This window comes from Ictalurus furcatus, chromosome 19 (genome assembly GCF_023375685.1).
Source record: "Ictalurus furcatus strain D&B chromosome 19, Billie_1.0, whole genome shotgun sequence".
Taxonomy (NCBI): domain Eukaryota; kingdom Metazoa; phylum Chordata; class Actinopteri; order Siluriformes; family Ictaluridae; genus Ictalurus; species Ictalurus furcatus.
The window spans coordinates 2464360-2473787 of record NC_071273.1 but is presented as its reverse complement, the minus strand read 5'-3'; the positions used below and the strand labels follow the sequence as shown (position 1 = coordinate 2473787).

The window sequence follows — 9428 nt, the reverse complement described above, 5'->3', positions numbered from 1 at the left end:
GGGTAGGAGGTGGGATAGCAGTTTAAATAGAGTGGGTGGGGAAAAGGGAGGAGGGCATAGCAGTGTGGGATTTAGAGCCTAGTATCTTTTCCTTTCTTTGTTTTGTTGTCTTATTTGTTTTGTTTGGGGATCCATTCTGGGTCTAAAGATGCTCATATTTTGTTTCTAAGTGGGAGGCCTTTCATTTGTGGAACGGTTTGCGGGCTGTGGCAGAAGCCTTTTTTACATTTTGAGTAATTTAAATGGTGTAAGACCAAACATTGTAAAGGGGGTGTTTTGATATGGGACTTGTCTAAAGCGCATGGGGTTTCTTTATTTGCTAAGACGGTATTTGATGGGTTTTTTTGTATTCAAGTTTTTGGAAAGTTTTCAGTTTGGGCTTTCCATGTGTTTTTTTTTTTTATATTGGCAGACCTGTGAATGTGATGGCAAACTTGCAGATGTGTTTTGTAATAAAAAAAAAAAATCTGCTCTTATCAGTTTAGTACCTGATACGTCCTCCATTCGAGGACGTTATATTAAGCGGATTTTTAGAGTAAGGAGCTGGAAGAGGGGCTTGCTCCGTCCGTTCCATGCATCAACCTGGTATTGCAGTACCTCCAGGAACGGTGCACCTTTTCAAAAGGGTCGAATAAAAGGAGGAAATGCAGGTGTAAGGGGCCAGCGCAAGCTCTTCAGTCACACATAAATCTTTTGCCTTCTACTAAAGATTTCCGTGGAGCGGAACGTTGACAAGTTCAGATAATTTTGTGGGCTTTGCTGTGGCAAAAGTATATTTGTTTTACAGTTTAATATAAGACAGGGAAGGGGTTCGGCTTTGGGATGCAAGATCGGCTGTGGGTGGAGCCTAACTGCTCAATCCTTGCTGCACAAGGTCCTTAAGCACGTGGTAACACACGTCCTCCAGGAGTGTAGGCTTTGCCAGCTGGTGCTCGTTAGGCCAGAGGCCATAATGGGTTATCGCTTCTCGGTCTTTTGGCTAAATCCAATAGTTTGAGACAGACATTGACTCTTTGTCGGCCATTCCTCTCAGCCTTTTCATGGTTTTGGGCAAACTATCCAAAAAAAACATTTGTGTGGACTCTGTGTATTTTTTTCAGTGCCTTTTGGTTAAAGGAACATTAAGCCATTGGACCTGTGTACAGGTAAGTACAAATTTATTAGTTAATTCATTTGTTTTGTTTTTTTTTATAATATTTATTGTCTTTTGGTTTGTGTTTGTTTTAATTATTTATTACAGTTTATTTATTTATTTATGTTTCTAGGCTAGTGGTGCCTCCAAAATGTCGGCTGCTTGTGCTGGCATGAGGAGGCACCACAGCGTACATTTCTTATTTAAAGAGGTGGATGGTAAGCTCCTGGGGATATCACGCCTTGACTTCTCCAGTTAGCTCATCCAAAAATCTCTTAATTTCAAACCCGATGAACTGAACTGTCTAGTGACTCTGCCCCTGAACAAAGGTTATGATGTTAGTTTTACACATCATTGTTTGGTCAAATTTATTCGTCCTTTTCACTTATTAGGCCGAACACAGAAAATGATTTTTTTGCCATTTTCGGCCGAATAATTTCGGTTGCCGAACAATCGGTGCATCCCTTAGTCAAAGTGTTGGATGAGGACGGTATCTGGAATTCCTCCTGGTGGATTCCCGTTAAACAATGGGAAGATGCTGGGGGCTACCAGGGCCTGAGACATCTGCCTTCCATGATTATGTTGGGAGAGAACAGAGGCTACACTCATTATCAAGGAATGCCCAAACTCTGTCACAAGTGTGGGAGAATGGGACATCTAGCTGTAGCATGTCAGGAAGTAATATGTGGGAAGTGTAGAGAAATTGGTCATGTTTTTGAGGAGTGCACCATTGCCAGATGGTGTAATCTGTGTGGGGAGACAAACCACCTCTACAGCGATTGCCCTAAAAGTTTTGCCAACAAACTGAAAGGTAACAAGATGGCCACCCCACCAACTGAGCAACCAAAGCAAACAATGGAGAAGAAGGCGGGCCCTGTGGTTTTGGCGGGAAAGTCAAATTTCCCGTCAGCCGCAGGGTTTCAGCGGGTAAGAGGAAGTGGGGCGGGTCCAGGGGTGGAGTCAGCCAACAAGAGGGAGGAAGCTACCCCCTCCCCAGAAAAGAATGGACAGGAAATGGAGGAAGGGGAAGAGGGGGCAGCTTCCTCCATGCAGATAGTATCCGAAAAAAGTTTAGAATCTGGAGAGAGTGGGATAGACTGTCCACTCCCAAATGCTCAGGTCCAGAAAAGACCTGTGGGATCTCCTCTGGTAACAGGAGAAAAAGCTGAGGGCAGAGCAGCGGCGAGACAGTTCGTCCTCAGAAGATCTGAACCATTTGTGGCCCTCGGAGCCCCCAAATGAGGTTTCCTTCTTGCATTTCCAGCTAAGAACATCGTCGCCAGCGGAGCTGCAAGAGGATGCCTCTGCGGCCCATGTCCTCCTGAACCCAGGCCCACTGGGATAAAGGAAGAGAAAATGTCACAAGAGATATTCTGTCTTTAATAGGTTTTTAATTTTGTCTGTCAAGTTTTTTAATACTGTTGCAGACCTTTTTAACCATACTGCTCATGACCCTCACAATCTCAACAATCAATGTGAGAAGTGTGAGGTCCACCCTGAGTGCACAGAGTGTTTTTTACCTTTTAAAATCTTTTAAGTCTGATGTGTTTTTATTACAAGAGTGTGCTCTGCCCTTTTTATGTAGTTACAGGAATTGGGAAGCCCTGTGGACCCCAGGACCCTCTGTGTGGAGTGGCTCCAATTTCAGACATACAAAGCAGGGGGGTCATTTTAAGAAGCAGAGAGAGAGAGAAAGATTGAGGAAGGGGAAAAGTGTACGAGGTATTTTTTTTTTTTTTTTTTTTTTTTTAAAGATTGTATCAAGGGGAAGTGCAGTTACCACAATAAAAGATGGAGGGAGGGATCTCAAAACAGCAAATGAGATTTTAGGTGGGGTGGAAGAATTTTATGGTAATTTATACAGTGAAAAATATGTACACAAAGATACCTTGGAGGAAGTTTTAGCCTTTTTAGACAACAAGGTCAACAGCAAAGCCGTGCTTTTATCCCAGGATTTTATGGTTTTTGAAATGCAAAATTCTTTAAAAGGTTTTAAAAGGGGGAAATCCCCAGGAATGGATGGACTCCCCCTAGAATTTTATCTGACTTTCTGGGACATTTTAGCACATGACTTACTCACTGATTTTAAAAAATTCGAGACCTTGGACAGACCTCCAGACAGCTTCAGAACAGGGATAGTGTCACTTCTGCACAAAAAAGGTGACAAGACAGACCTCAAAAACTGGAGACCCATCACGCTTTTAAACTTTGATTGTAAGCTTTTTAGCAAAATTTTAGCTGCACATATGTCGACCATTTTAGAGGACGTGATCCAAACCAGATCAAGCATGTGCTGTGCCTGGGAGGAAGGTCACAGACAGCTTATTACTGATTAGAGATGTCATCTGTTACACGAGAGACAGAAATATTCGACTAGTAGTCCTAAATCTAGATTTCGAAAAAAGCATTTGACCGAATCTCGCACCAGTTCCTTCGAGGCACCCTTCTTGCCCCAAGACCTGTGCCATGTGCTCATAGTGCCATGGTCTTTCAAAGGTCCATGGGCTTGTCCGCTCTAGAGGAGCTAGGCTCCTCAAGGGGAAGCCCAGCCAGTACCTGGCAAAGCATGAAGCAAGGTGATTCGGAAGACGGATAACAGCTTTCCACACAGAGCTAATCAGCATGAACACCATTTTCCAGAGGTGGTTAGGAACCCCACTTCCCCCTTTTGCTATTGGCTGGTACATAAGAGCTCTCTGCACCAGCTCTGTTGTCCCTGCCCAGATAAAATGAAAGACTGATCTTTCTAACCTGGACCCCCCGCAAGTGGGCATGGAAATTGGTATTGGCTGTATGGATTAGCCTGGACAAGATGTCCGTTTTCATGACAAGTGCTCGGCCATTGATTGACAGCCTTCAGTTTTCCTATAGGGCAAGGCGCTGCTGTACCTTCTTCAGCACACTGGCCCAATTCCTGGCTCTGCTGGCTGAATGGAAGAAATTAATGCCTAAAATCTTTATTCCATCTGGGCATACTGGGTAACCACCCCAAGCACTTGACCTGCCCCGCCAGGACCTGCACGCCATAACCCTGGACTTCATGGAGTTGACCAAAGCTCCGGAGGCCTGGCAGTAGGACCCCAATGAGGACCCCAATGAGGAAGTCCTCCTCATCTGTTACAAAGAGAGTCAGGTCATCCGCGTAAACAGAGACTAAGGCTCTGCATCCCCCCCCCTCCACCCTGGGGACATGGAACCCTGCCAGACTTTGGTCTGCTCGCAGGCTAGCCACTAGCAGCTCAATTGCCAACACGTATAGCAGCGGGGAGAGCGGACACCCTTGTCTCCCCCCACCCGCCTGCCTTACCGGCCTCGACAGAAAGCCGTTGACGAAAACCCTACTTGCCACCTAATCATAGAACAGCTTCATCACTCAACCTCTTGAGCACAGCAAAAAGGAAAGCATGACTAACCCGGTCAAATGCCTTTTCCTGGTCTAGGCTCAGCAAGGCCAAGGGTTGGCTTTGCTCCATCGCCTTGGTTAAGACATCTCGTATTAGGCATAAATTTAGGGCACATGTCCGGCCCTGCACACCGCACGTCTTGTCCGGGTGGATGATGACTCACCACTTTTCCCACCCTCAAAGCGATGGCCTTTGCCAGGATTTTTTAATCTGCCATAAGGAGTGTAATAGGGTGCCAATTTACCATATCTGTCCGATCCCCCTGCTTATACAGCAGGGAAATGCACCCCATCCTCATTGAGGGTGTGAAAAGTCCCTGCTCAAGCCGCTCCCGATATACCACCAGCATGTCTGGCCCTATTATTTCCCAAAAGGCAGAGTAAAACTCTACTGGCAGCCCATCTAGTCCTGGCGCTGTAGCACCCTGTCTTGCACTTCCCCTTCCTGTCCCCTCTTGAAAAAAGTGTCTCGTAAAAAGCTGCAGCCGCTTCCAAAATTGCAGTGGTGGCTGTCACTACCATGCCTCTCTGCAGCAATCCTTCAATACGAGACATCTTCTGCCTTGCCCGTACTGCCTGAAAGAAATACCTGGATGGGTGCTCCCCCTCTACCGTCTCATGCGCCCCTGCCATTATAGCAAAGGCTTTGGCCCACCTCTCAAAAAACCCACGAATCTGGGCCTACGTCTTCACAAACTGATTCCACGACGTGGACTTCCCTGATGCCAACTTTGAGCCCAGGTTCTGGAACTCCTCTGAGGCAGCCTGGATCTCTTCCCACTGCCCCCTGGCTTTCTCCTTCGCCCATTCCCTAAAGAACACTGCAGTGCGTGCCTTCACCCCGTCGCACCAATCACCCCAAGTGGACCACCCTATCCTCATGGCCCGCCATCCTTTAAAAGTTGCACAGAAAGCCTCACAAAAGGCCTTATCCTGCAGCAGGCTTGCACTGAGCCGCTAGAAATTCCGGCCTCTGCTCTGCTCGCTTAGGGCCACCGTGACCCCAACAATGTTGTGGTCAGTGGCTCATGTGGGATGATTTACAAACTCCCTCACCTCGTGCCCTCTGGGAAGGAATAGGTAGTAGAGCCTAGACCAATATCCTTGGGAGTTGCTCCACGTGAAACTCAGCCCACTTGGTCCTGCCACTCTGTTGGCATTAACCAGGTGGAAAGCGTTGCATGGAGTCCGCAGCTCCAGACTCCCCTCTGTTGCCACGGCTCTATCCAGGGAGACATTGAAGTCCCCACCCAGGAGCACCAGTCTGTTGGTAAAGCAGACGTGCTCTAGGGCCCTGAAGAACTCCCCCGCGCCCCTTCCGTGCAAGGTGCATAGACATTTCAGTCTGAGGGTGACCCCACGCCACCAACAGTTGACACACAGGGCCCTCCCCGGCACTATGCTCACCGATGCTTCTATTATAGCGTCCCACTCTTTAAACAAAATTTCCACCCCATCTTCTTTCACGCTACCTACACCCCACTCTGAAAACCCTTTTCCCAGTTTTTTTTTTTTTTTTTAAAAGCAACCACATCTTCTCTATCTTTTAGGTGACATTCTTGCAAAAACAGAATGTTAAAGGCCACATACTTTAGGGACAAAAACAACCCTCTCCTCTTTGTGGGGTTCTTCAGCCCCCTCACATTTAAAGTGCAGATCTTCATGTTCTTCAGTGATTTGCATTACTTTCCAATTTTAAACAACAAGACCTGAAAACAGCCTTATATTCTGTCCTTTGCGGGGGGGGGTCCCTCTCCCTCTGCCTGCCACCTTCATCCCCGTAGTCTTTCTGAGCCCCACCTCCTCCCATCCAGGGAAAGGGGAAGGAGGTGACAGAGGGCGTCCTTCTAATGGGGAATACTCCTGCTCCTCCATTTCTGTTGAAGACTCAGGATCCCCCATACCCTCTCGGTCGTTGTAATGCTTTGTCCCTTGGAAGCAGATCCTCCTCGCCGGCTCTGCATCCCTGTCCTCACAAGGGAAAGGCCACCTCCCTAGAACTTTTGCCCACTCCGAGGTGTCTGTTGGTCCGTCTACAGTGCTATTCGCCCAAACCCTCCGCTCAGCAGGGCCCCTTGACCCCCAATCTGCTCCCACGACCCCTCTTTGAGGACCACACTGGGCCAGACATGCTGGGCCCGCCCTCCAACTGCCGCCCTCCAACTGCCACAGAGGGAGCTCCCCCCACCCTGTTTCCTGACCTTTTTCTCCTTTCCTGTCATCGCTCTCTGTTGCTCCCAGCTTTTGCCTTCTTTCCCCCGACCCTTCTCCTGGTCTGAGTTCTGTCCCAGTTTTCCCACCCTTTTTCTCTGCCCCCAATAACTCTGGATGTTCCCATGTATCTGGATGGGGCTTCCTTGACTTCATGCCGGGGCTTTTCCCACCTCTACCCTGCTGTCATCCAGGTAGAAGAGGTCTGCAAAAGTTTTCTTTATCAAAACACAGCCGCTATAGAGGTGGTCTTCTCCTCACAAAGGCTGCACTGCAATCCGCTGACCCATGCTCCTGAGAGCCACAGAAGCGACACTTGCTGCTGTTGCAGGCAGATTTTGTGTGTGCAGCTGCTCCACATTTCCAGCAGTTTACTGGCTGCCCGTGATAATACAGGAAACCTCTATGAGGCCCGATGGCAAAAGACCCTGGAGGCTATACGACCCCACCAGGAGCTGTTGATTCTGGCTGGAAACGCACCAGGTATTTCCTCCTTCCAGTCCAAATCCCGAAGGCATTACAGATTTTCTGCCCCCCCCCCACAAAATCTCTGAAGAAAATGCCTGATGTCGCCCTCCTCCACAAAAGGGTTGTACATGTGCATGGTCACAGGCACGTCCTCCCAAATATAAAGGGCTCTTACAAAGCTCTTAGGCTTTGTACGGCAGGGTGCTGCAAATTTCTCTCCCAGGTTGCAACAAACTCCAAACAGGAAGTCATGTCCCCAAAGGTTACATCCATGAAACCGGCATGTGCAAAGTCCTGCAAGCAGAGAACTGATGTGGTCTGTTTCATTACCCCTTGCAATATCTCCATATCCAGGTGCTCCACCTTGAATCTTGACATCTCTGCATAACTTGCATCTTGCTGAAGCTCCACCCTCACAGAATTTCTCAGCCGGGCCTCTCGGACCGGCTCACTCACGTCTACTTCTGACATCTTGATCTTAGCCAAAAGGCCAAAAAGCAATAACCCATTATGGCCTCTGGCCTAATGAGCACCAGCTGGCAAAGCCTCCACTCCTGGACGACATGCGTGACCACGTGCTTGAAGACCTTGTACAGAGAGGATTGAGCAACTAGACTCCACCCCCACCCGACCTTGCATCCCAAAGCCAAACCCGTTCCCTCTCTTACATTGAACAGTAAAACAAATACAGCTTTGCCACAGCAAAGCCCACAAAAATAAGCTGAACTCGTCAACGTTCCTCTCCATGGAAATCTTTAGTAACAGGCAAAAGATTTATGTGTGAATGAAGAGAAAGCCGAGCTATACATGAAGTCAGCCCAGGCCTCTGAAACTCCATCGACGGCCTAGAACGCCAGTCACTTCAGCGATCAGCCCTTGTAAAGATGTCCCTCAGAACCACAGAGGCTGCATTTCTTCGGGGCTCTGCACTCCGCTGTCTTATGCTACCATTTGTCACTTTGTTTTTTTCCTACTTTTTTCACACTTCTTCTAACCCTACTTTGTATTAAAAACCTATTATTGGGTGCCCTCCCTTTTTCATTAAGTACATCTGAAACCTTTACGATTGACCCCTGTTCCATTTTGTACAATTGCTCAACTTAAACATTTATTTATTTATTTATTTATTTATTTATTTATATTCTACAGGACATGTTTTTATTTTCTACAGTTTTTTGTTCAGCAATATATTTTTACATATATGACTGATAAAAACAAGTAAGAAGTTTTATCACATAAATTGTAACATTTTACTGATTCAATTATGAGCTTATTATTATTTTTTTTACGTTTTAATTTATTTATTCATTTTCATATGATTCATTTACATGTAATTTATTTTCATGTGATTCATATTCATGTGATTCATTTTCATGTGATTCATTTACCTTTTCTCTTCTCTCCTCCCTTCCCTTTCCCAAATATTTCATTGAGAAGAAGAAAAAAACAAAAAACAAAACAAACCCCCCAATCCCCCCCCCCCCCCGGCTCATCATGGCTACTCAATAACTGTCGCTGGTTATATAAATATTATAAAACCCAAGAACAGGCACAAAAATTTAAGTGGGAGGTGTCTGTAACTCCATAAAGTATACAATAAAGGGATGCCATTTATAAAATAAATAAATAAATAAATAAAATAAAAAATTAAAAAATAGATGAATTATTTATTTATTTATTTAAGTTGGGAGCGTATACAATACCTGTCTTTGCATTAGAGTATCAGCAACTATAATATATCTACCGTTCACATCAGTGATAACGTTAGTGGACGAAAACTGTAAACCTTTTGTCAATTAAAATAGCGACCCCTCCTACTTTCAAATTAAAGTTCGAGTGGAAGACGTTTCAAATATGTAAAAACCTTAGATCTCTTGATAGGATTACCTCTGACATTCCAACAAATAAATCTTAAAGGCGTGCCTGTCCCAGCCGGAGTGGGACCCCCCCTCCCCCCCAACACACCCAAAGTCTCCATAAAACAAAGGGAGACAGCAGTGTTTCGTGTTTTCCACCAAGAGTTGTCCACAATGTGAAAACAACTCAAAGAGTAAGCCGAACTAACCAACTAAATTACCTAAACAAAAAAAAAAATTCCAGTAAGAGAAGTCCCCTACTGACTTAAAATCTGATAAATAGTCTGCGCACTTTTACCTTTTAAAGACTTGTAACAAATAATATAACACAGTGTAGCATGTAAAGATGAGGAACCAA

At 46.0% G+C, this 9428-nt stretch overlaps 2 non-coding genes and 1 pseudogene across 2 annotated transcripts; 2 read left to right on the top strand and 1 right to left on the bottom strand.

The window, feature by feature from the left end:
* The first annotated feature begins 440 nt into the window (after nucleotides 1–440).
* On the top strand, nucleotides 441–619 carry LOC128623784 (uncharacterized; annotated as a pseudogene).
* Nucleotides 620–658: 39 nt separating this feature from the next.
* On the top strand, nucleotides 659–771 carry LOC128623761 (U5 spliceosomal RNA). Its single transcript, XR_008388658.1, has one exon. It is a non-coding gene; the product is annotated as a U5 spliceosomal RNA (small nuclear RNA).
* Nucleotides 772–7903: 7132 nt separating this feature from the next.
* LOC128623753 (U5 spliceosomal RNA) lies at nucleotides 7904–8018 on the bottom strand. The gene has a single exon (XR_008388652.1). It is a non-coding gene; the product is annotated as a U5 spliceosomal RNA (small nuclear RNA).
* Nucleotides 8019–9428: the final 1410 nt, after the last annotated feature.